This window comes from Lygodium microphyllum, chromosome 27 (assembly GCF_053477565.2).
Source record: "Lygodium microphyllum isolate KBCC chromosome 27, Lygodium_microphyllum_v1.1.10, whole genome shotgun sequence".
Classification (NCBI taxonomy): Eukaryota; Viridiplantae; Streptophyta; class Polypodiopsida; order Schizaeales; family Lygodiaceae; genus Lygodium; species Lygodium microphyllum.
Window position 1 is genome coordinate 82,549,211 of NC_141161.1, and position 24,205 is coordinate 82,573,415.

The window sequence follows — 24,205 nt, forward strand, 5'->3', positions numbered from 1 at the left end:
CATTTCGGCTGTCTAGGCACATTTTAGCGGTCCCTCAAGAAATGAATCTAAGCGACGCCGCCCGGCACTCCCATGGAATGTCATGGGGTTTGTCGCCTACAGTTTCCCGATTCCGCCTCGCAACAAAACATTCTCGCGGCCGAACCCACTAGGATCGACCTGAAGTCTTGGTTCCTAGTGATCAAGGTCTCCTAACAACATTCTAGCATCCAGATCTAGACATCCTACTTTACATAGAGATACCTAATCCGAAGAAGATCCATGCCGCACTTGGTTCAAAGACAATGGGAAACGATAGATATGCGCCCCTCAGCCTCTCTATCCGTAGGACATAGTCCCATCCCGGTCCCTAAAACATCATGAATCCGATTCTAACCTAACCGTACCTAAAGGTCGAACCACGGTAATCCTTGTGAGAAGCCTTCCAGTTCTCTGGGACCACCCTGCCGTAGGACAGACCGTCGGGGTTCTACCCACCTGCTTCCCTTCATAGCTTTAGTTTTCTAAATAGGTCCTATCACATTTATGTGTGGCATTCAAAATAAGCTTCATTAATTAAGCCTTTTAGGGAACAGGCTTCATTCGCGTAACTTATGGCATAGGCACAAAAACAGTGCAAGCAGTCCTTTTGACAAACAAGTTCCTTAACTTATTTTCCAATTAATCTTTGTATCTTGCCCATACAGGAGAATTATGTATCCCTTTTGTCCAACAGAAGTACCTGCACCAAATCACATGCCACCATAATTTCTATCCAATATCTAGAATAGGATCTTCCAACATCTCCAGATGTTGGGCTAGCGGCAGTCTACAGCTCCATTCCGGACTTCACAAGGGGTGTCCAAAGCTCCACTGACCCCAAACGACCTAGGAGTGAGAAACACTTTCCGTGGTTGGCCTTTTCACCGCTTGACATTCGGCCCGTGAATCGAGTATTGCCCTCTCGGTTTGAGACGCGGTGTGGCCTTGGAGATGATCCACCCACACAAAATATCCTTCCTTAATTAATTCAATTAAGAACCAAGCACAATCAAGGCAAACACCCTAATATCATCTTCCAAGAAGAACATTCATTTATTCCCATGGCAACTTGTCATTACAGACCCCTACCATGCATTTACCATCAACCACAAGCACCTGGAATAATCATCCAATTCACATCTCACAATCAGTTTGCAAAAGCATTTTTAAGACGATATTAGATCAATTTAACAAAAACAATGATAACCTTTTCCAACATTGCAGAAACAGTCGTGATAACCTTTCATCGCATACTCGGTCTCCCCCTTGGGACATGAGCAATTTCATGCAAAATCTACATAACACTTTGAATAAGACACATGCCAAGGTCTTATACAACTATGCGAGAATGTAAATTCTATTGAGCACTTATATTGATCAATATCCTAACCCTCTTGTCAGCGAGTTCAAAAGCATCGGCCTATCCTTTGTCTCGGGTTTCCCTAACCCCTTGAGCTCTCTACTTAACTTTGAGGCCCAAAGTTGTATGTATTTAGCCCAATCCCCAAATCTGGATTGATAAACACAGTGTTTATCAGGAGGATCCCAAGGAAAATTAGCCTCTAATCCTTATAATCATTGTTTGTACTAGTTAAATACAACGCCAAGATTCCCAATCTAACGACATGAGCTACTAGCCAAAGTTTGGCCAAGCTCTAGAGCTTCGAAAATGATTCTCTTCTAGAATAAGTTACTTGCCATGCAATCTCTCAAACATGCGAGTTGCGACATATACCTTTGAAGTGACGAAAAATGCACCTACTGTTGCGAGGACGGGAAGCTGACAATGCTTGAGTCTTTTATATTTATGAATTCATCGTATAGCATTTAAATACAATGGTCTTCTCTTGATATGCATATTTGGGGAATTCAGTCTCTCGAATACTAGCGATGTAGTTTATTCTTCTTAATGTCCTATTCTCGCACGGATCTAATGCATCTCATGCGGGACACAAAGCAAGCATTTATCAAACTGGAAATACGTTACTTACAACCGGTACCTCGATTGGGTGGGCGGTGATATCCTCGCTTGAGGTTTTCGCTACGAGATTGCCGTTTGGGTGTGACAGCTTTCGCTTGGGTGCCATCCCCGATCTTTTCTCTTTTAGACGTGCTTTACACAGGGCTTCCGCGTGTTGTATTCAATTAGCGAGGGCCAATTGGGAGGCGAGATGAGCTTGCGGTCGAGGGATAATCATGCGGAAACAAAGTATCGGTATGAGGCCAACGGGAGACAAGATATGCATATGGACACCCTCTTTGGAGGGAAAAGGCTCCTTCTTCTTCTTCTTCTCCTCTCCTTCTCCCTCTCTCTTCCTCTCCCTATTCCTCTCTCTTCTTCTTCTTCTTCTTCTTCTTCTTTCTCACCTTCTCTATCCTTCTCTCTCTCTCTCTTTTCTCACAACGGCAAGGGGGGAGCAACAGGTAATGTCCCTCCTCTAAGGCTTCCTATTCCACTCCCTCCCTCTTCCTCTCCCTCTCCCATCTTCTTTCCTTCCCTGCAATGGCCTAGCCCTATCTCTAAGGCCTCCTATGTGTCTCTCATTACGATTGGGGGGAAATTTTATTATGGTGGGGGATAATATTTGAGGGGGGGAGAGAACGAAGTAATGTCGTCCCCCTTCCTTATGATGGGTGGGGGTTATATAGGGGAGAGGGTTTATAATTTTAGGCCGGGGGGGGGGGGGGGAGCCAGTAGGGGGGATTTTTCAGTTCGTCTTTAGGGGGGATTATTGCACCCTCTCCCCCTTAGAGAACTTGAGATATCCTCATCTCAGAAGAACTGGGGATTTCGTTCTGGAACCTGTGAGATCGGATCCATCACGCATTCATTGCGACACTCTGATTACTCATAAGCATGCAGTCTTTTGAACAACTTCTTATTGTATTAGATATATCCGAGTCTGGATTACAAGAGAAGAGTTTATTGTAGTTACATCCCATGGGTATTTTAACGGTCTTTCCTAAGTATCTTATTCTAGATCAATGAAGCTTGTACAATTTCATTCCTTGTAAGTCTAAGTTCTCTTTGAGTCCTGTTGGGTCAATTGGCATGGCTATGTCCAATGTTGTAGTGCTCAGAGCGTTGGTGTTTAGGGTGCTTTGGAAATTCCCTTGTGAAATGACCTAGCTCCTTGCAATAGAAACAACGCGAAGCTTTATCACTTGGTGTAACAAGATTTTTGGTCGTCCTTTGCAAGATTTTCTTCTTTAGGCCAAATTGTCCTAGGATCCTTTCAGCAGACTCAAGTGGCCCTTTATCGCGAAAATTTTGTTTCCGAATTGTCCTCTTTTTAGACCTGGACTGAGGTCCATGGTCAATCGGCTTTGCTTGTAGTATTAAAGAGTACTCCCAAACTTCATCATTCTGGCAAGACCCAACCTATATTAGTCGAGAAGAATACTTGAGGAAAATTCATTGCAAGTTCTAGGCTTAAAATAGATGCAACTCGTATTACTCATGTTAACTATAGTTACAAGAGTAAAGTTTATTCCAATACAAGTTTGTATTTCATGTCGACAAAATTTATAGGATTTCTAATCATCCTGAAGAGGTGTTGTAGGTTCTAGGTCTTCGTCTTCATCCGATTCCTGTATATAGACTGCGCTTGTATAGCTTCATTTTCTTGGAGGCTCAATATCTTGCGGCCTTAAGTCAGTGCAGTCTGCTTGGGTATGCCCTAGCTCATTGCAGTGGTAGCATTGACGGTAGGGACATTTCCTGCGGATGTGCCCTATCTCTCTGCACGTGTGGCATCTCTTGCCTTGATCCCAAGGATCATCTTTGTCACAATGACTCGATTTAAGTTCCTGAACAATTGGCTTTGCTCGAAGCAATGCATCTTGCAAGTCCGTTGGACGCATTGTTTCTAGACGGTGGTTCAGAGGAGTCTTTAGGCCATGGCAAAACTTGGATACTTGCTGCACAACATCCATAGGGGGTGTGTATTTTAGTAGGGTTACAAACTTCGAGTAGTAAGCTTCCACGGATAATTCCAGCTGCTTGAGCTTGAAGAATTCATTCATCTTCAAAGTCTCCTAGGTTGGGGGAAGGTATCGCCCGCGTATACCATCCTTTAGCTGACCCGAAGTAATAGCAGTTTCAAAAACACCTTGATCTTTGCACCATTACTTCCACCATATGCGAGCCTAGCCAACTAGTTTCAGTTTGGCTATCATTGCTTGATTGGTAACAGCAGTTCCTAAAGAAGAGAAATAAACATCCATCAACTCAATCCATATCTCCGTCTCTGCTGCAACGTCTATCTCTTCTCCGCCAAACTCGGGTGCCTTAATTTCCTTGAGAAGTAATTTCTTCTCTTGCATGTCAGCATTTGTGGGTGTAATAAGTGCCTGACAATCAAGCCATACCACTTAGGTTATTCTATTTAGAGTATGCCCACGAAACCATACATTAATCAATCATGTAGCATTACGAAGTTTTGCTTTGATACCACCTGTAAGGTACCCACCTTTCAGCTGTGTAGGTACGTTTCTGCAGTCCATCAACAAACGAATCTAAGCGACACCGCTCGGCACTCCCATGGAATGTCACGGGGCTTGTCGCCTAAAGTTTCCTGAGTCCACCTCACAACGGAACGTTCTCGCAGCCAAGCCCACTAGGATCAACCTGAAGTCTCGGTTCCTAATGATCAAGGTCTCCTAACAACATTCTAGCATCGAGATCTAGACATCCTACTTTACGTAGAGATACCTAATCCGAAGCAGATCCATGCCGCACTTGGTTCAAAGACAATGGGAAACGACAGGTATGCGCCGCTCAACCTCTCTGTCCGTAGGACATAGTCCCATCCCGGTCCCTAAAACAGCATGAATCGGGTTCTAACCTAACCGTACCTAAAGGTCAAACGACGGTAATCCTTGTGAGAAGCCTTCCAGTTCTCTGGGACCACCCTGCCGTAGGACAGACCGTCGGAGTTCTACCCACCCGCTTCCCTTGATAGCTTTAGTTTTCTAAATAGGTCCTATCACATTTATGTGTGGTATTCAAAATAAGCTTCATTAATTAAGCCTTTTAGGAAACAGGCTTCATTCGCGTAACTTATGGCATAGGCACGAAAACAGTGCAAGCAGTCCTTTTGACAAACAAGTTCCTTAACTTATTTTCCAAATAATCTTTGTCTCCTGCCCATACAGGAGAATTATGTATCCCTTTTGGCCAACAGAAGTACCCGTTCCAAATCACATGCCACCATAATTTCTATCCAGTATCTAGAATAGGACCTTTCAACGCCTCCAAACGTTGGGCTAGCGGCAGTCTACAGCTCCATTCCGGACTTCACAAGGGGTGTCCAAAGCTCCACTGACCCCAAACGACCTAGGAGTGAGAAACACTTTCCGTGGTTGGCCTTTTCACCGCTTGACATTCGGCCCGTGAATCGAGTATTGCCCTCTCGGTTTGAGACGCGGTGTGGCCCTGGAGATGATCCACCCACACAAAATATCCTTCCTTAATTAATCCAATTAAGAACCAAGCACAATCAAGGCAAACACCCTAATATCATCTTCCAAGAAGAACATTCATTTATTCCCATGGCAACTTGTCATTACAGACCCCTACCATGCATTTACCATCAACCACAAGCACCTGGAATAATCATCCAATTCACATCTCACAATCAGTTTGAAAAAGCATTTTTAAGACGATATTAGATCAATTTAACAAAAACAATGATAACCTTTTCCAACATTGCAGAAACAGTCGTGATAACCTTTCATCGCATACTCGGTCTCCCCCTTGGGGCATGAGCAATTTCATGCAAAATCTACATAACACTTTGAATAAGACACATGCCAAGGTCTTATACAACTATGCGAGAATGTAAATTCTATTGAGCACTTATATTGATCAATATCCTAACCCTCTTGTCAGTGAGTTCAAAAGCATCGGCCTATCCTTTGTCTCGGGTTTCCCTAACCCCTTGAGCTCTCTACTTAACTTTGAGGCCCAAAGTTGTATGTATTTAGCCCAATCCCCAAATCTGGATTGATAAACACAGTGTTTATCAGGCGGATCCCAAGGCAAATTAGCCTCTAATCCTTATAATCATTGTTTGTACTAGTTAAATACAACGCCAAGATTCCCAATCTAACGACATGAGCTACTAGCCAAAGTTTGGCCAAGCTCTAGAGCTTCGAAAATCATTCTCTTTTAGAATAAGTTGCTTGCCATGCAATCTCTCAAACATGGGAGTTGTGACATATAGCTTTGAAGTGACGAAAAATGCACTGAAACCAGCCTTCCTTCTTGGAATGGGTGGTGATAACCTGATTTAAGAGTTAATTACAGCAATAAATAAGTGCACATAAAATGAAATACACACTTTACCATAACATTCTTGGACAGTAGACACCCTGTTGGCCCCAAAATTAGCGCCCCTTGTGGTATTTCTTTAGCTTTCATTCAATTGGAAGGAGTACAACTTGAGATTCTTCAATCTCCTCCTGCTAACCAATTGCTCTTGCTGTCATAAATGACCAGCAAGCCTTTTGGGTCATTTGCTCCTTGATTCACCCAAGACTTCTTCTCCAATTTGACCTATGGCTGGCCAAATGCTGCCCCAAATCAATTTGGGATGGGCTGGCTCCTGAAATCCCTTGATAATCTTCAATTATCAGCTGCTGATTTCAGTCCCTTGAGCCTTCAATCTCTGGCACGGATCCCAAGGTGGCTGCTAAACCCTAATTCCTGCTGTAAATTAGGGCTTGGTGCAGAAATTACAAATCAGCCAACCAAAAATGGCTAAGATCTCCTCCGAATGGCTAAGAATTGCTGAGAATGGCTGAGCATAGGCTGAAGGAGATGAGAGAATGTTGTAAAGAGAGAAAATTCTAAGATTTGTCGCGAAGAACTGATCAAAATCTGCTGCTGCCCTACTGTACCAGCCCCAAACGGATGCGCCAACAACAATAGGAGCATCAAAGACTGTGATCTTCCGGAGAAAGTGCATCAGCAGCAATTGCTAGCTTCCCAAGGTCAAGAATATGCAATCTCCATCACCAAAATGGTCTCTAATGGCTGGGAAATGGCCCCAAAAGCTGGCAGCAACAGTCCAACACCTCTTTCCAACAGCTCCAAAATGAAAAGACGAAATTTCCCTCTCCCTTCAGCCCTATTTAGCCTTTTCCCCACTTGCATGGGAAAGTTTTGCCAAGTGGCAGCTTTCTTAATCCATTTTCAACAATTTCCAACCATTTAATTATTTTTCAAAATTAATTAATTCTGAAAATTAATTCAACCCTTAATCCATGCCCAGAAAATTGATCTTGCCCATCCAAAAATTAATTGGCTAGGCCATTTGCAACCCAAAGTGGTCCCATGCATTAATTGACCCTTGGACAAGCATTAATCCATTGATTAATGCCTAGTCCCTAGTGTCACCACTGACACTTAATGGCCAATTAATGGTCCTAGGGGCAAATTGACACCAAAATTCACCTAGAATCTAAGTGTAACTTGTTACAACTTTTGCCTTTGACACCCATCTTTTTCACAGGGTCCTTCGGTCTTCAACTGTGAGAAAGTAGCTTGCACCTCACATATGCAACACATATGCATCTTTTAATTGCACATTTGATTAATCCTTTAATAAAATGTCAATTAAACATAAGCAAAGCATCAAATTTTCACGTCCTCGTGACATGCACCTATTGTTGTGAGGATGGGAAGCTGACAATGCTTGAGTCTTTTATATTTACGAATTCATCGTATAGCATTTAAATACAATGGTCTTCTCTTGATACGCATATTTGGGGAATTCAGTCTGTCGAATAGTTGCGATACAGTTTATTCTTCTTAATGTCCTATTCTCGTATGGATCTAATGCATCTCATACGGGACTCAAAGCAAGCATTTATCAAACTCAAAATACATTACTTACAACCGGTACCTCGATTGGGTGGGCGGTGATGTCCTCGCTTGAGGTTTTCGTTGCGGGATTGCCGTCTGGGTGTGACAGCTTTCGCTTGGGTGCCATCCCCGATCTTTTCTCTATTAGACGTGCTTTACACGGGACTTCCACGTCTTGTATTCAATTAGCGAGGGCCAATTGGGGGGCGAGATGAGCTTGCGGTCGAGGGATAATCATGCGGAAATAAAGTATCAGCCTGCGGCCAACGGGAGAGAAGGTATGCATGTGGACACCCTCTTTGGAGGGAAAAGGCTCCTTATTCTTCTCCTCTTCTTCTCCCTCTCTCTTCCTCTCCCTATCCCTCTCTCTCTTTCTTCTTCTTCTGCTTCTTCTTCTTCTTCTTCTTCTCTCCTTTCTCACCTTCTTTATCCTTCTCTCTCTCTCTCTCTTTTCTCACAACGGCAAGGGGGGAGCAAGAGGTAATGTCCCTCCTCTAAGGCTTCCTATTCCACTCCCTCGCTCTTCCTCTCCCTCTCTCACCTTCTCTCCTTCCCTGCAACGACCTGGTCCTATCTCTAAGGCCTCCTATGTGCTTCTCATTATGATTGGGGGGAAATTTTATTATGGTGGGGGGTAATATTTGAGGGGGGGGAGAGAACGAAGTAATGTTGTCCCCCTTCCTTATGATGGGTGGAGGGTTATATAGGGGAGAGGGTTTATAATTGGGGGGGGGAGGGGAAACGTGGAAAAGTGGGGATCTTTTTCTTCCCCACCCACCACCTGTTCTGCATGACTGCGGGAGGGGAAGGTGAAGTAGTGGGGGTCTTTTCCTCCCCCACCCACCACCTGTTCTGCATGAACAAGGGGGACTCCTTGGCCCTTCACATGGCCGCGGCGTCGATACGCCCGGGGGGGAGGGAGAGTGGGGAAGGGGAACATGAAGAGAAGGTGGAGTGATGGCGGAGCCTTCACCTCTCATCTATCTCACATGGCGCAGTTGCAGTCGACGTCATTATTGATGGTTTCCTCCCTCCCTCGTTAACTCCACCCTTCTCCTTCCACGTCATCCGTGGCATCATACTCGTCCCCTTTCCCTTCTCCCCCCCCTCTCGCCACCTGTCATCGGCGGTAACAAGGGGAGGGAAAAAATTTTCAATTCGTCTTTGGGGGGGGGGGGTTATTACATCGGAGGTTATTACTCTATCATGAGGACATGTATTTTTAAAACCTCACTTAATATGTGGATTAATTTTTAATCACAAGGTCAAGTAAATGTTGCACATGTGAGGTGTAACTGGGGTTAGAGTAAATTTACGAGCCCAAGACTCTAGGAAATCATGGGATATCAAAGGCAAAAGTTGCTATAAGTTATGTCGCACAAGTACTTGGTGGTATCTGGTGCCAGTTGTAGGCCTAGGTCATTCACTTTGCCATAAGTCTCAATTGTTGGTGACACTAGAGAAATAGTGTTTAATGGTATTTAACGCCAATCTGATGGTCAAAGACGGCGCAGAGACACTCGAGGATGGAAGTTGCCTAGCCAATTTAATTATTGGCCAATCGGATTATAAAGACTGAAAATTAATATTTAATTATGAATAATGCTAGAAAAACCATTTGGAAAGATTGCCACTTGTCAAAAATGCCCATGCAAGATTGAAAAACGTCTTTAGAGACTAGAGAGAGGCATTTTTTGTGTATTCAGTATGCAAGAGAGAGGGAGGAGATGCTGGTGGTCTGATTTGCAGCCATTGGAGAACCTTTTGAGGTAGCCAAGGGCAAGAGAAGACTAATCAACAGCACGTGACAGCATCTACAAGCTGTTCGGACTCGGCAACAGTAGTAAATGACTGATTTTCTTCAGTTATTTGCATTTACAAGCTGTTATGGTAGGGCAACAGCTGCATTTGACTGATTTTCAGTCATTCTTTGTGAAAAAACTCTCATCTCCCATCCATTTCATAGCCTTGCTCCGAAAATCTCAGCATTTGGACCCTTGGAGACTGAGAAATTGCAAATTTCTTTGCAGTAAACCCTAATTTACAGCAAAAATTAGAATTTAGCAACAACCTCGAGAAGCGTGTCTGAAATTTGGAAGCTCCAAGACTTGGATTTTTCAGGGCTAAAGATGAATTTCAGCTAAATTCAGGTGGAGGACTTGCCAGCCATTGAATTTGGGGCATTTCCATCGTCTATGAAGTGGGTGAAAGTCAATTAAGTGTCCGAATCAAGGGGCAAATCAAATTGAAGACTTGCTGGTCACTTTGGACAGGAAGGGGAGTTTGGATTGCGAAGGGGATCGGGAGAATCCCATTGTAAATCAACTTCTTCTTCAATAAAGCTAAAGAAATACTGAAAGGGGTGCCAATTTTGGTGCCAATCGAGTGTGCATTGTCCAAGATCAGTAAGTAAATTTCTATTTTCAGATTTGCATTTATTGTTTGCTGCTGTAATTAAGTTGTAATCAAGGATTTACCACCCATCCACGGAAGAAAGGATGGTTACAGATAGCAGTTGTAAGTTTATCTCCCACGAGTTTTTTGAGTTTCTACAGTAGCATGGCATCTCTCGCCAGCTCACCTCTACCAACTCCCCCTCTCAAAATGAAGTCTTAGAGCATAGGAACCAAACAGTCATGGAAATGACACACTCTATGATGTTTGCAGTAGAAATCCCTAAGTGCCTTTGGGTTGAGGCTACTAACACTCCGGTGTACATCCTCAACCGGTGCCTGACTGCGGCTCTTCCTCAAAAGACTCCATACGAGGCATTCTTCGGCTCTCGGTCTATCATATCCCACTCCAAAGTCTTTGGGTGTCATGCTTACACACACACGTCTAATGATAAAATAGAAAAGCTCACTCTCCAATCTAATCTCCTTATCTTTGTCAGATATTTCTTCGAAGCGAAAGCCTACCATTTGTTCGATCCTCAGATGAACAAGGTGATCGTTAGAAGACACGTCATCTTTAATGAGAGGGATATTGTGCAGTCCTTTGCACCAGATTCGGATCTAATTCCTTCTTCCACATCATTGGAGATCGTGCCTATTGAACCTCGTCTACTACCCGCTCCTAACCTACCTACGGATTCTTCAGCTCCCAAGTCCCCTCCACGAAACCCATTACCTCCCTAGTACAAGCAGACCATGCGGGGTTTGAGGATCTTACCACCTAATTCCACTCTAGAGGGACCTAGAAGATCTGTCTGGCTTACACCTTAGGCATCATTTGCGTCATTGTTTATAGCTGATTACATAGCGCATTCTAAGCCGGATACATGGCAGGAGCCCTTCAACACCCTCAATGGCGAGAGGCCATGGAGAAAGAGCTAGAGAGTATTGACCGAAATGAGACTTGGACATTGGTGGATCGTCCAAGCCACAAGAAAGTCATCGAGACGAAGTGGATTTTTAGAATCAAGCGCAAGGCTAATGGGACTTTAGACAAGTACAAGGCTCGCCTTGTCGTGCAAGGGTTCAACAGAAGCATGGTATTGATTATGAAGAGACCTTTGCATCTACTGTGTGGTTGACATCTTTTCGGCTATTACTTGTACTGGCCACTCACCACAATTGGCCAATACATTAGATGGATGTCAAGAGTGCCTTCCTGAATGGTTATCTTGAGGAGGAAGTCTATGTGGAGCAGCCACCAAGATTTCCTTCTGCGAACACGAGGAATAAGGTATTCCACTTGGGAAAAAAGCTCTTTATGGGCTGAAGCAAGCACTGTGGTCTTGGTCTCATAGGATGGACGAGTTCTTATAGACCCACGAGTACCATTCTATACCTTATGACCCGAACTTATATGTTCAATCTACTGCAGAGGGGGTCAACTACATCCTCCTATACATTGATGACTTACTCATTACAACCTCACATTCTGCTGCCATAGCGGAAATCAAGGCAAAGCTTAGTGCTACATTTGAGATGACAAATCTCAATTTATTGTCTTACTTCTTGGGGATGGAGGTAGTTCAATCTAAGGGTTGTATTTTTCTGTCACAATAGAAGTACGTACTTCAGCTTGTGGAACAGTTCACTACAGATCAAACACTGCCAATGGCCACGCCTCTCGATCCTACTATCCACTTGCCGAAGGATACCCTAGATCAGCCCTTCGATGCCCATACCTATAGCTCTGTTGTAGACTTAGCTTACTCAATCAACATTCTCACTCAATATTTCACAGTACCTATGATGTCACATTGGATTGCATGTCTTTGTGTGTTGCACTATTTACGATATACCTCTTCTTATGGCCTCACTTGTGGTTCTAGTTTATGTTTGCAGGGGGTACACTGATTTTGATTGGGCAGGAGATCCTGAAACCCAGCATTCCTATGGCATCTACCTCTTCACGTTGGGATCGGCTCCCATTTCTTGGTCCAACCACCATAAGCAAGAGACAGTGGCAGCTTCCACGGCTGAGGCCAAGTATAGGACTCTCTTCAATGTCACCACCAAGGCCATCTACCTGAAGAGCTTACTGGCGGTGCTTCACTTCCCTTGTGACTCTCCCACCGTTGTCTATTACGACAACTAGAGTGCCATTGTCCTTGGGGACAATCCAATCGTCACACCACAAACGCAGCATGTGGGGGTCCACTTCCACTTTTCCAGAGAGCAGGTTGAGCTAGGCACTATACGCCCAGAGTTTGTGCCTTCATCAGACAATTTTGTAGACATTTTAACCAAAGCGGTCAGCCGGCTGGTTCTTCAGTACCTTCTACCCTGACTTGGGTTCACTCTCTTTTGCTTCTTCAGCTTGATGAGAGGAGAGGATGTTTCCCTCTTGCTTTCCCTTCCAATTTGAGAGAGGACGGCTACTTCTCTTGATAGTGATAATGATGATGCATACCGTTTTTAGATATTCATTCATTCATTTATTCTTTTATATTGTATTTCTAGACATTTATAACTTCTTCCGCACTATCAAGATGACATGATTGTAAAAAAACAATTGGACAAGTGAACAATTCTCCTAAGAGGGCACTCTCCAAGTGGCACCATTGCATTGCATTGCATTTTTCTTGAGCATGACATCTTACATTTCTCTTTGCATTACCCTATGCATTTACATTTTGTTCATATAAACATGTATCTGTGTATATTTATCCCTTTTTGGTCTTTTGAAGTGGTCGACTCTAGATCCACCATATTCGTGGCATTGCACATGGCAGTCTCCAAGGCAATTCTCCCTAGCTTGCTTGCTTGCTTTACTTGTCTTGCTTGCTTCATATCTTTGCTATATTTGTGTCGCCCACACCTTAATCATTTTCCTTCTTTACCGACACCCAATAATGGTATGGATAGTATGCTTGTTTTGTAAAAGTCTTGGGTCTGCTGACCATCCCTTATCACTCTCCCGTAAGTTGGCCTTGCATACGCATCAATTGCCCCACTACCATCATTTGCTTATGCTCATTACCCACGTTTGGAACATCATGCTGCTACATTGGCTCTTCCTTTGATACATCTTACTGTTCAGAAGCTCTTAAAGATGATTTTATCTTCTTGTCTTTGCTACCCTCCTTTAAAGGGTTCAAAGAGCACATAAACTGAGGATCATTTGCCAATTGCGTAAACATTTAGTTGGTGTCCTCATCTGCTCTTTAAACTAATCATCAAATTACTCTTCCTCTTGTTGATCATCAGCTTCTAAAGGCCTAGAAGGACCCACATTTGGTCTAAACCAATATTATCAACTTACTGTCCATTTGCGTAAAACCAACCTTCCTCCTTTGATAGGGTTGTAAATAACCTAATTAAGCACTATTTACAGCAATTAACAAATTCACAAAATTGGAATGTACACTTTACCATATAATCTTGGACATTGGATACCCTGTTGGCCCCAAAACTGGCGCCCCTTTCAGTATTTATTTAACTCAATTGAAGAAGAAGTTGATGTACAATGGGATTCTCCCAATCCCTTTCGGTATTCCAACTCCCCTTGCTGTCCAAAATGACCAATAACTCTTCAATCTGATTTGCCCCTTGATTTGGACAATCAATTGGCCTTTACCCACTTTGATGGAGATGAAAAATGCCCCAAATTCAATGATTTCCTAGTCTCCACTTGAATAGGCTAAAAACAACTTCAGCCCTATTGAATCCAAGTCTTGGAGCTTTCAATTTCTAGCACACTTCTCGAGGCTACCGCTAAACCCTAATTTTTGCTGTAGATTAGGGTTTACAGCAGAGAAATCTGAAATTTCTCAGCCTTTGGTGATCTTAATAATGTAATCTTCGAAGCAAGGCTGTGGAAAGGCTGGGAGATTAGAGAGAATACTAAGGAGAGAGAAAATTCAGACTTTCCTCGTGAAGAACTGAAGAAAATTTGTCATTTACTCAACAGCTTGTAGATGCAAAGAACTGAAGAACATCAGTCATTTACTGCTGCTACCCTATCTCAACAGCCTGTAGATGATGTCATTTGCTATTGATTGGTCTTCCATTGCCCTTGGCTGCCTCAGAAGGTCCTCCAATGGCTACAAATCAAACCAGCAGTATCTCCTCCCTCTCTCTTGCAAGTTGAATACACTAAAAATGCCTCTCTCCAATCTCTAAAGACGTTTTTCGGTCTTGCATGGGCATTTTGAAGGGTAGTAGTCTTTCCAAATGATTTTTCTAGCATTATCCATAATTAAATATTAATTTTCAGTATTAAAATACTAAAAATTAATCTAATACTTATTTTGGTGCCCTGAAAATAATCTAACTAGCCAATAATTGAATTGGCTAGGCAACTTCCATTCCCGAGTGTCTCTGCACCATCTTTGACCATCAAATTGACGTTAGGTACCATTAAACGCCACTTCCCTAGTATAACCAACTAACACTTATGGCAAAATCAATGACCTAGGCTAACAACTGGCACCAGATATTACCAGGTACTTGTGCGGCATAACTTATAGCAGCTTTTGCCTTTGACATTTCATGATTTCCTCGGGTTCTGAGCTCGTAAATTTACTTTAATCCCAATTATACCTCACATATGCAACATTTACTTAACCATGTGATTAAAAATTAATTCACATATTAAGTGAGGTTTCAAAAATACATGTCCTCATGATACTGCGTATCTTGTCCAAGATCGGGCATTACATTTTTTCCAACACTTATTGAATTTTCAGATTGAGAGGCATCATCCCTGCTTAATCCCATCTCACTATCTGAAGACATTCTTGCTATAATGCTTAGTTGAATACAATTTCAACACTAAAATAAAGCTTCTAACCTTCAATCAGATGCCTCGAGCTCACTAATTCTAGGGAATTAGCGGTATCCCAGCCATGCAACCACGAAACACCTTCAATCAAGTGCCTCGGGTCCACCAATTCAAGAGAATTGATGGTACCCCAATGATGAAACCATGAAACGAGACTTCCTCGTTGGATAGGGTGGTAAAACCTAATCAAGCACTTAATTACAACAATTAATAACTAAGCATAAACTAAAATGCACACATTACCTTAACAATCTTGGACAATAGAGATCCAGTTAGTCCCCCAAACGGACACCCATTGCAATATTTCTTTAAATTATATTACAAATGGAAGAAGTACAACTCATTTCCTTTGATCTCCTCTGCTAATCCAAGTGTCTCTTACTGTCGAAATTGACTAGCAAGCCTCCAAACCAATTTGCCTTGGTTTGCTTAGGGATTGGCCTTTACCCTGCTCCTTGAAAGACAAATTCAACCCCAAATCTGATATCGGTTGGCTGGCCTCTTGAATATCCCAAAAATTCCTCAATTTCAACTGCTAGAATTCAAGTCCTAGACTCTCAATTCTGAGCACACATCGAGAGGCGACTATCAAAACCTACTACTACCTTGCTCCAATTCTGAGCACACATCGAGAGACAGTTGGGGGATGAGAGAAAATGTTGTAAGGAGAGATATTTCAAAGTTTCATTGCGAGAAACACTGAAAACCTACTACTACCTTGCTCCAATAGCCATAGAAGTTGCCACTTACAGCTTAAGACCACCAGAAAGACTGTTGCCCCCTCTTGAATGCTGTCATCAGCAGTAGAAGGACTTTGGGCTGCAGTTACCTACTCCTGGAGGGCTCCAAACTATTGTTGCATGCTATAGAACTGATCCTTGGTAGATGCAAATCACATCAACAGCCTCTCCTTACTCTCTAACAATCAATCTCCTTCTCTCACAATGGCTGGAATAGACTTCCACCAACTCCTTAAAACGTTTTTCCAACTTCCATGGGCAAGTTTTTCGAAGCAACAGCCTTCTAATCTCATTATCCAACATTATCAAGCTTATTAAATTAGTTTTCAAAATATTCATTTTGAAAATTAATTTAATAAATACTCTAGTACTCAAAAAATTAACTTCACCAACCAATAATTAAATTGGCTAGGCCAATTTGTCTTCCAAGTATCCCTAGGAAGTTATTATCCTTTAGATTAGCATTAATTAATCAATCAATGCCTAGTCTCCAATGTCATCACTGACATTAGTGGCCAATGAATTGATTAGGTCCAAATCTGACATCGGATACCACCTAGAACTTGTCAAGCATAACTTGTTATAACTTTTGCATTTGACACCCAGTGCATTCTCAGGGTCCTTGACCTACTACCATGAAAATAACTACCACGTACATCACATGTGCTAAACAACCTTGCACATTTGATTAATAACTTGATCAAATGTTATTGACAAGATTAAAGCATCTCAAAATTTCACGTCCTCATGACAACCTGCATCCTCATGCATCTCCACTGCTATCGCCACGCATCTTACTGCTTTTTCAGTGATCTGGATTTTGGTCTACTACACCATCCGACACTCCAACTAGTAGTAACAGCACTCAAGATTCATCTTCAGTGGATGTCACACTCCAACACTCACCGCTCTGCCCTTGACCATATTGTACACTCTTACATTCATTTACTGCATTGATTCGTTCACTTCAAAGTTCTTCTCTCTCTATTTGTGTTGTGTTTTTGCATTTTTGAGTTTTGCATTTTGCATTTTGCGTTTTGCATTTAGGATTTTGAGTCTTGCACATCACTATCTGTGTCTTTGTGTTTCTGTCATGGTCATACACTATGTTTACCCTAGCAGTTTCTTCACAGTCGTTGATTTTGGTTGCTCAAACAACTCTTATGGGACTAATATATATTTTATTTTAATTTTTTAAATAATGTTTGACTTGGCTCATTTGTTCATGCAAAAGTGAAACCAAAGTATAGAACACCATCAAGGGTGCCAAAGTAGAAGTATGACAAGGTATGTCAAGCTTATGATGCTCTACTCAATGATATAAAAGGGATCATGCTACACAAACACATGGGCTTTTCACTTGGAGGGATGCCTATGATCATAAGTTTTCATCTGTTCAAATTGCCCAAATCACAAACTACAATGCTATGCAAAGGGAATGTAATAAGGGACAATCTCACATAGCATGGTTTCATTAGGATAGTACCCTTGTAGGGGAGTTGTTCACTTGCAAGCGCCCTTCTACAAAGTAAGAATGGAATGCAATGCAAGGTTAGCCACAACACAAGGGATGCCAATGTTGAAGACAAGACGAAACTTGAATGTACCATCTGGGAAAAGAACCATCATCCCAAACCATGGATTTCAAGGCCAGAAGAGGAGGAGGAGGAGCTTGTTAAGCTGAAAAGATGCACTACACATTAAATCTTCATTAGCTTATTAAAACTGTCCCATAAGCAAAACACTCAAACTTTAGAAGAATCCACTCCTCTGCAGGTTCCAGCCATCAGTTCACACCATCCAGTGGCTGTCAAGTCCCTTGAAGACTGCCACCACGCTCCTTTCAGCCCCAAGCACCCTGTCGACAACAGTCCCGTTGCTGTTTAGAGACTCTACACTACATTTTCAGCTGGAGAGCTATCGCTAGCTGGTGCTCCACTTCTGACACTAATCAGCCTGTGTTTTCAGTTCCTGCTGCCAGACGACAGGCTGCTGCTCCTCTCTTTTGACCTGAACAAACTCCTTGCTAGTGATCAGCATCAGATCTGCCCTTTTTAGCTGCCACTCTTCCCATACATAGGGCTGGTACTGCTGCATTTTGCTGCAGGACTACTACTGCTGCTGCCACTCTGCTCTTGGAGGTCATCCACAAGTCGACACACACTTCTACCGGCTGTGTTTTGCTGCCTGCTTGCTCTGAATGGTTGTTACAGCCCTTGAGATCCATCTCCAGTGGACGTCACTCTCCCACTACTCCCATTGCTCTGACTTTGAACATTTGTACACTCTTTCTTTCATCAACAGCATATAGCATTCATTCTTCCACTTCAGAGTTCTCTTTCTTCTTTGCTTGTGTTATGTGTTTTTACGTTTATTGTGTTCTTGTCTAAGTTTTTTGTGTTTTAGTCATGTTTGTGCATTCTGTCTTCTCCATGCAAACCCTAGCATCACTTCACATGGTGTCAGACCTGATGCTCTTCTAAAGAGCATCCTACAGTTATCATGGAGGCTTGGCTTGTGTGAGATACATGAATGACGTGTAACCAATTCACAATGACTAAGACTTCTTCCTCTTGGAATCCAAATAGTGTCCTTTCATGCTTCTCCATCACTGGAGGCCCTAAGGAGACATTATGGACTCAACGAGGAAGACAACGCATCATCTTCTTCTTTACCTTCTTGGCGAGATGTGAGTCTCATGCCAACTGAGTTCAATGACTACATGAAGATCAAATATCCACACTACCGATCCGAAACTTCCAACAACCTGCAAATACATCGGGATTGGTTGGTGAGGCTAGCCGCCTCTCCAATCAAGGAGGAACACTACATTTGGAACGACTGCCAATCTAGCATACTAATTGGAAACAAATCTGTAGGTGATAGTTGGTTTCATTATTTTATTGATGTAGCAATTCTTTGGCAGACGTAAGCCAGATCTTTTTGTACTTCTTCACCTAATTGCTTTTACTCTTTGATAGTCTCAAGTATATGTGGTTCGATTCTTTCGGGGAGGGTTGGTGATCCATCTTCATCATCTCAACAAGGCTCGATGTCAAGTATGTAGCACCCTTTTGAGTCATATGAAACAAAAACCTCCCTTGTTTCTCCTTTAGGTATGTAGGATCCCAATCATGACAGGTTTGAAAATGTCAATTTCAATTAAGGAGGCTCTAGACACAAATATACATCCACATGTATACCTATCATTGTATCCTCTATTTCATTTGGGAATGAAATGGGTAGTCATTATTTTCAAAACCCTCCCAACCCTACCTCTTCTGGTCAAGACCTAGATTATTCATTTGCACATCTAAATTTAGATTTTCTTTCTTCTACTTTCAACAACTTAGAATTATATTGCACAACTACATCCAAGACCAAAGGATTAGGATCATCTATTTCTGTTTCTAGCATCTTTTCTATTTATGTACCACATGTTAGCTACCCATAGGTGAATGGCACTTTGTACCTTGGTTCATCATTAGTGGGCAATATCCATTAACGCTATGCCTTACACATACTCGCAAGTGAGGACATCAATCTATCATGGGATTCCTATATTGAATATCTACACTATCAAAACTGTATGCAACAATGGAAGCATAGAAAATTGTCATACTAGATTGCATAACACAAGAGAGGAGAGAAAAGAGAAACACTGCAAAAGAAGAAGAACGTTGCACAAAGAACTCAAAAGAAAAAAGATGCTCAAGAAATGGAATCCATATACCAAGACATGAGAATATACAAAAACAACATGAGTCACTACCTAAGTAGGCACTGGCACTAGCTCCCCCTCTCCAACCGAACCTACTATAAGAGTATGTGGAGTAAGTGACTAGAGGAGGTAGCGCATGGCCTATAAATAGTCCAAAAATCATGATCAGGACAGCCAGCATCTGGAGCCACCAAAAACACAAGTCGGCCAAATAATGCAATTGGCCATAAAAATAATATAAAATATCGAGTGCCCACATAGGCAAACCACATCATGAAATGCCCAACCCCCTGAAACATATATGAACTCACACATGAACTAACTAATCTACTAACACCCTCTCATTGATCATGGAGGATCTACTACAAAATAGTATACAATGATAATGACTCATCACAGTACATGCAACAATGACTATCAAAATAGGACCATGGATACCCAAGCAATGAGTGGCCAACCCACCACCAATGTGCCACCGAGAGAACTTGATGTCAAAGTCCATCGTACCACCTCCTAAAACAAAAAGTAGCTACTCTTTGTGTCCATCAACAATGCCTCAAATGTAGCATACGTGACCATCCTCTAGGTTGTTACCAATGCCACAACACATAAATGACCATGGATTCTCCACCTTCGGAACCGCCAAAGTGTTCCTACATGTGAACTTATACTAGGAGCCAATGCCACTCACTATCAAACAACTCATCATGAACTTGGATGTCAATCCTAGCTCCAAGATTTCAAACTACCAAACTTCGATTGATGCATCAAGGAAACCTATATCTGGATTTTAAACTACCAAACTTCGGTCGATGCATCAAGGAAACCCCTCTTTGGATCTTGTACACCTGTATAGAAGTATAGATGAGGCCAAACCGCCCTATTGTCACTGCCCTTTCTAGCACTAGGGAGTTGTGAGGGATGACCTACAACACCTATACTAGCAAGCTAGAAGGGAAGCCCCAAAAGCCAATGTTGGGGCCACATGGTTAAAGCCGGTGAAACCTGAACCTATAGATGATGAAGACTCATCGATAGATCATCACCCTTCGTCATTGTCCACTCCTTCCACAAAGCTACGAATGTCCTACAATCCTTCTAGAGATATTCCTTCTTGCCACAATAATAGCACTGAGATGACTTCTTTTTCTTCCATATGTCACCCTACTCTCGAACTGGAACTTCTGGAGCATCGAGAGATAGCATCCTCATCGAAACCTAAATCCGTACACAACAATTCTCCAATATAACATCTCATAGATGAATAAACAATGTCTGCATGCTAGTCATCACTCAAAGAAGCTGGAGGAGCAATAATAAGCAAGATACAAAGAAGATAACCTTAGGCAAGGGATCTTGAGGGATAGAGTTATGCCAAGAATACAAACTCACAATAGTTTAAAAAGTTTGAGCGATCATGAAAGCACGTAGAGAAGAATCAACAGTAACCAGAGTGCTTAATACACTAGAGCTATCCATCATTGGAGGAGTGGAAGTGTTACCTTCCCCTTGAGCGTCATGCCGTTCTCCGAACCCCTACTTTGTTGAACCCTTTGAATCATTTGATAGGTGACACACTCCTTAAATTTTACTTAAATTTTATCAAGTAGCACATGGAAACTTTACCCCTAGCTTCACTTGCCTCGAAACCTCCACTAGGTTCTAGGCATGTGTCACTGTGGACCACATAGATCCTTGGAACCTTCACATTGCTGCAATTCTAACTTAACCAACACGAAACATCGCATCTAGTTGACTACCTCATGTGCGGCTAGCATGCTAGGAGCACTAGGTGCATTACGAAACATTCCTATTAGTATATTTGAAACATTGCGATGTGATTGTGCAAGGGAATGTACACACCACCAGCCATACCAAGATACATTTTCCCATACATTCTAGGCATTACTAGCTGCATTTTCCTCATGACCAGCACTATATACACGACCAGCATTAATAACATGAGTCCCAAACACATTGGGCTGCATATATGCATTGCCAAACATGTTAGTTTGCGACCCACGCATCATGCCAACATTACCATGCATTGGATTGTGCATTCCACTAGAAATTCCCAAATACATTTGGCCATGCATACCCTGCATAGGTGGTTGCATACTATGTACATTCAGTCCATGCATTCCCATGACTAAAGTGTTTCAAGCCATTGCTTGGAAAACCAATCCACCTCCAAAGCAACCTAGGTGACCCACATTTGCACCATGGCATGCTATCCATAATCAAATGGATTGGCACTACCAAATTGGCCTTGCATTTGCATCAATTGCCCCATCGGTACTCATTGCTTTTGCTCATTGACTACATTGGGAGAATCATGAATTGGTTAGGCTCTTCCCTAGGTACATACCATTGTTCCAAAGCTCTAGAGAATGGATGACTTTCTCTTCTTGTCCTTGCTGCCCTTCCTTGAAGAGTTCAAATTCCTATGAATTGAGGATCCTTTGCCAATGGAGCAAAGATATCAGCTACTACCCTCAATTGATCTTTGAATTGATCATCATATTCTTCACTTTCTTGCTCATCATCAGCACCAAGAGGCCTTGAAGGACCCGCATTTTGGTCTATACCAACATTTTCAGCTTATTGCCCATGCTATGTGCTTTATTCAAGATGAGGCATTGCGTTTCTACCTTCATAATGTGCATTTTCAGACAAAGAGGCATCATTGTTGCTTGATACCGTCTCATTGTATGAAGACATTCTTGTTGTAATGCTCAACTGAATACAAATTCAGCACCAAAGCAATGCTTCTAACTTGCAATCAAGTGCTAGGGCCCACCAATTCAAGGGATTTTGATGGTATCCCAGCAATGGACCCATGAAACCAATCTTCCTTTCGAGGAAAGGGTGGTAATGACCTAATTAAGCAGTAATTACAGCAAGCATAAAATTCACATATGCTAAAATGCCAATGTTATCACTAAATCTTGGACATTGGCCCAAAAACTAGCGCCCCTTGCTGTATTTCTTTATCTTCTATTGCCATTGGAAGAAGTATAACTAAGATTGCTCCAATCTCCTTCGCTTCCCAATGCCTCTTGCTGTCATAGATGACCAACAAGACTTCAAACCAATTTGTTCCTTGGTTTGCTGGGGGATTGGTCTTCAATTTGCTCCTTGGAAGCTAAATTTTTCCCCAATTTTAAGGTGAGCTAACTGGCCTCTTGAAATTAACTAAAATGTCCAAATATCAACAACTAAATTCAAAGTATTAGACCCTAAATTCTAAGTATTCTTCTCAAGATGGCTAATAAACCCTAATTTTTGCTGCAAACTAGGATTTACAGTAGTGAATCTTTGAACTTTTCACCTACAATGACTAAAATGGCTAAAATTTGCTGAGAGAACTTGAGAGATGTTTGGCCAATGAGAGAGAATGCTGCAAGCCCTATTTTTGCGACAAAAGTCAAAAATTTCTCTCTCCTCAACATTCTCTCCCATTCTCCAATTGTTTTTCAAAGTTCTTCAACAAATCCAGCAACAATGCTAGATCTCGTGCAAGAAAATTGAAGGCATAGTACTTGAAATCAACAACTAGAATTCGAGGAATTGCTAGAGATTTCAAAAGGCCAGTCATCCCATCTACATTTTCGATTAGATTTGACCAGCCAAGAGTCAATTGAAGGCCAATCCCTAGGTGAATCAAGGGACAAACCGATAAGAAGGCTTGCTGGTCAATTAGGACAGCAAGAGGCATTGGAAACCGAAGGATATTGGGGCAACCTTAGTGTAATTCATCCAATTGCAATACAAGTTAAAGAAATACCACAAGGGGCGCCACCTTTTGGGGCCAACCAGGTGTCCATTGTCCAAGATTGATTGATAACATTTGAATTTCAGTTTAAACAAATATTATACTAGCTATAATTAGTGTTTAATCAAGTTATTTACCATCCTATCTGAGAAGCAAGGCTGGTTTCAGATAGTTCATCCTAGGCCTCTCTCTCCATCCACCCTACACTTCTTTGTTTGTATAATGTATGATGTATCCACTCCCATCTATATTTGCTTGTAGTGCATGTTGTGCATGCGGCATATGTCATAGAGGTTTTCAATTGTTACCCTCGTGTATTCATCTTATCTACTATAATGGTATTGCTATTTTGGGCTTTGAAAATGTGTTCTATCATCTATGGTCCAAAATAATTAAGTTAATTTCTTTTTCCTACTTTGGTCATACCATACCTTATAAAATCTTAAGGTACCATTTAGTACCGTATTTTATCATGCTGTGCAATATCGTACTTTTCGTAACTAGCAACTAAGGGAAATACCAAAGGGGCACTAAGCTTTGGCATCAATAGGTATCACGTGAGGTACAAGAGCACTCTAGCTCTTGTTGTAAGTGGATCAAATTTGCTAAAAATTACCACTTTGCTGAATAAGTGTGTTGCATAGATGTGGTTTACTACCATTTGGGTAGCCAAAGGCTGGTTGCACTCACACAAATTGCCTGATAAAAACCTATGGCAAGGCCGGACCAGTGAATTGTACAAGGCTGAAGCTGAGAAAACAATCCCAAGAAGGTCGGAGAAATTGGAGCCTAAAGACAGCCTCAAAAGCTGTAGACTGACTTCACAGAAGCAGCAGGAAGAA

General features: G+C 42.1%; 1 protein-coding gene across 5 annotated transcripts in view; it reads right to left on the reverse strand.

Annotated features, from left to right (window-relative positions):
- Positions 1-24,205, reverse strand: part of LOC148012532 (uncharacterized) — a 216,390-nt gene that overhangs the window by 169,884 nt on the left and 22,301 nt on the right. The window lies entirely within an intron of this gene.